Below are 3,463 nucleotides of genomic sequence, written 5' to 3'. Positions count from 1 at the left end.
CCTGAATTCCTGTGTAAACGAACCCAATAAAAGACTGCTTGGGCAGGAGAACGGGGCACTCTCCACTAGAGTGGCCGTTTTGTCCCTATTTCTTCAAAGGACTCGACTGTCCGTCTGTATGTTTTTCTCGTGTTTCGATGAGCCACCTGCGGCATTCCGCGGTCACTGCCGGTCGGTGGCCGAGACAGTTTTAACCAACAGGATTCAGCCGAGGTGATAGAGGTCACTTCTACGGTTAGGCTACCTCGATGGTGACTTCTGTTTTGCTGGCACACTCCTTTGCTGACTTAGATGAAGCCAGCTGCTGTGTTGGAGAGGCCCACCTGACAAGGAACAGCCAGCAAGGACTGGAGCTCACCAACTGCAGGGGTGGTCTTAGGAGTGGATCCTTCCCTCGGGGGTGGGGGTGCTGTGGTTGCAGGCACCAGGTCCCAAGGCACAGCTGGGGGAAGGTGAGTGCCAGAGCTGGCAGTGGGGGGACCCCTGGTCCCAGCCCTTTGCGTGGAGACCGACAGAGATGTGATAATGGGTCATTATGTTTTCACCATCAAACCTCAAAGAATCTGGAACCAAAGTGCCATTCAGTGTTTGGAACACCAGTGTGTCAAGTTTAGGCAAGGCAGACCCCCACCGGCATCAGGTCCAGGCATTCCTCCAGAACGTCTTCCGGAGCGACACAGTTGTCAACGTTAAAAACCCTCCTTGTTCCTTGTGTAAATTCTCACCCAATGGTGGTTACTTTATTGCTTCCTCTTCGGACAAGGCACCTCAAAATCTGTGAGTACCAGGGCTGTCTCACAGCTGAGGCCCTCCTGCAGGGCTCTGAGGGGAGGTTCTGTGCAACGGCAGTGACCGGCAGTCATCCACATTTGTGGGCAGCTCCTTGTCCTGCTGGGCGTCACCCACGTGGCAGCCGATGGTGAGCGGCCGCAGCGGGAGTGCCGCCTTTTCCCTGGCGGCTGCCAGTGTGTCATCGTGGGCTCAGCTGCCCACGTCCCAAGCAGCCTCACCCTCCTGGTTTGGGGGTGTGTTGGGACAGTGAACCTGCGAGCCCCAGCCCACGGTCCCCTCTGGAGGACTAGTTCCTCTGCATCGTGGATCCCCACACCGGATGCTCACGTAGTGCACACACCTTCCGGGGTGCTAAGGCGGTCCTGCCGCACGACTGAGGGCTGCGCCTGTGCAGAGACATCCCGGCCACTGTCAGTGCGGCCACAGACCGTCCACGTCTTCAGGTGAAGGCACTTGCGTTGACGTGAGAACCCTTGGCTGCTTCGACTGCGAGGACGGCCTCCTCACTGTGTCAGCTGTTTTCTCAGAGCTACAGTGGACGGTCAGACAGGAGTGGCCGTTTCTTCAGGGACCCCTTCACCAACCCCCTGTAACATCGTCTGCTCGTGTACTTGTGCCGTTGTGCAGAGCAGGCTGGGGACACAGTGGCTAAGAGGCGCTTCTCCCAATTCTTTGACCAACTGCAGCAGCTGTGTATGTGGAAAGTGCAGCTTCTGGACGAAAACCACCTGTTTTTCAAGTCTGCTAGTGAGAACTGTAGCAACCCTGAGGGGCACAGATCCGTCACAGGCATCTTTTTTTTTTTCTATTTAGTTTTTTAAAAAGATTTTATTATTTATTTTATTTACTAAAAGAGAGAAGGAAGGGAGGGAGAAAGAGAGGGAGGGAAACATCGACGTGAGAGAGAAACATTCATCAGTTGGCTTTCTTTTGCGCCCTGACCAGGGACCAAACCTGCAGCCCAGGCGTGTGCCCCAGCTGGGAATCCTTCTCTTTGCCCGAGGACCCCCAACCAACTGAGCCACACAGTCAGGGCTGTTTATTCACTTTTCAGTAAGTTTAAACCCTCGAGGGGCACAGCATCACACGGACTCCACGTCCGATGGCCTTGGCTGGAAGGCTGCTTCGGATTTAGCACAGACCAGCCGGTTTCCACGAACACAAGTTACCCTTCCCCAGGTGACTCTGGTTTTGTTCGCTTTGCCACCAGGAGCCACTGTGTTGGTCTTTGCTTTGTACATAGAAGCACACCTCTCACCTAGACGGGATTCAATTTCATCTCGAGCATAAACACTTTCAGTTTGAAGAAGAGCTGCGTGCTCCCCCTGGTTCCAGAGACCCCCATTTAGAGCCGGCAAAAGTGGCCTTGGACCCTGCCTTCCAGACATGTTTGTCCTTGTAGAAGTCCTGTTCTCAGCAGGCCCCCAAAGTTCAGCACCAGGAATCCCACTCACCTCCGTCACAGGCACCTTTGTTTGCGGTGTACAGTATGGTGACAACAGGGGTGATTGCTGTGTTTGAGAATACGCCAGCTGAGCTTTTGGAGCTCTTTGAGAACTTCTGTGATCCCTTCTGTGGTGCTGCCCTGCACAGTGAAGTCCAGTTTCCCTGCTCAGCTTCCAGCAACAGTTTTGCAAGGCGGACCCAGCACTGGTTTGAAGACTCTATTGTAAATGCCAAGTACGGAGGGTGCACGGAAGCAGTATGCAGGCCACTGGGCCAGGGCCCCACCAGTGTCCAGCCTTACAGGAGTAGCCTCTACCTTGAAGTGTCTCTCTTCAGCTATGATGACAAGTGGTGTCAGTCATGGAGCAGCCCAGGACTTGTGGAGATTGCCATTTCAGTTTTATACCCAGGACCCTGGTCTGCCCAACCTCAGGCCTATGCAGGCTCACTGGGCCTGCCAATCAACCACGTAGTACGATGCCTCACTGCCTCCACCTTTCACTCTTGTGAGCCCTTTGCAATTTCGGTGCAGAGGACTAATGCTGAGTATGTTGTCAACTCCTGTAGGCGACACCGCTGCATGTAGGTGCCTCACCCAAGCCAGTTTCCTGATCTTCTATGACTTTTCTTATCTCTAACGCAAAAGCCAAAGCTTCTGACTACCAGCTTGGTGGGGTCCAAATTGGTGTACTTCAGGTGGGGAGAGCAGGGGAGAGGAGTGAGGGTGGCTCAGACTAATCCACTTTTAAAACCGTATACAAAAACCTACTGATTGATTTAAGTCCTCTCGATTTTTCCCTGTGGGAATGTCCAGCTCTAATTAAATTGTCTTACTTTTTGTTCTATTTTGCATTTTATTGCTATGAAGGTTAAGAGCATTACACCTTCATCTCTCCATATCACTTCTCTGGCATTATGGTATGCTTCCGAAGCAGGTAAATCTTATTTACTCACGAAAACTGTGTACATCTTTTTTACTTAGCCAACAAGCAGGGTTATCTTTTAAAATTTTTTATTTATTTAATTTTAGAGAGAGGGGAAGGGAGAGAGAAAGAGAGGGAGAGAAACGTCAGTGTGTGGTTGCCTGTCATATGGCCCCCACTGGGGACCTGGCCTGCAACCCAGGCATGTGCCCTGACTGGGAATTGAACCGGTGACCCTTTGGTTCTCAGCCCGAGCTCAATCCACTGAGCTACACCAGCCAGGGCAGGGCTATCTTTATAAG

The 3,463-nt window shown here is 52.5% G+C and overlaps 1 pseudogene; it reads left to right on the top strand.

The window, feature by feature from the left end:
• Positions 1-200: 200 nt before the first annotated feature.
• LOC114503616 lies at positions 201-3,236 on the top strand (annotated as a pseudogene).
• The last annotated feature ends 227 nt before the right edge of the window (positions 3,237-3,463 follow it).

Source organism: Phyllostomus discolor, chromosome 8, assembly GCF_004126475.2.
Source record: "Phyllostomus discolor isolate MPI-MPIP mPhyDis1 chromosome 8, mPhyDis1.pri.v3, whole genome shotgun sequence".
NCBI classification, from domain to species: Eukaryota; Metazoa; Chordata; class Mammalia; order Chiroptera; family Phyllostomidae; genus Phyllostomus; species Phyllostomus discolor.
This window is presented reverse-complemented; position numbering and strand designations above follow the sequence as displayed.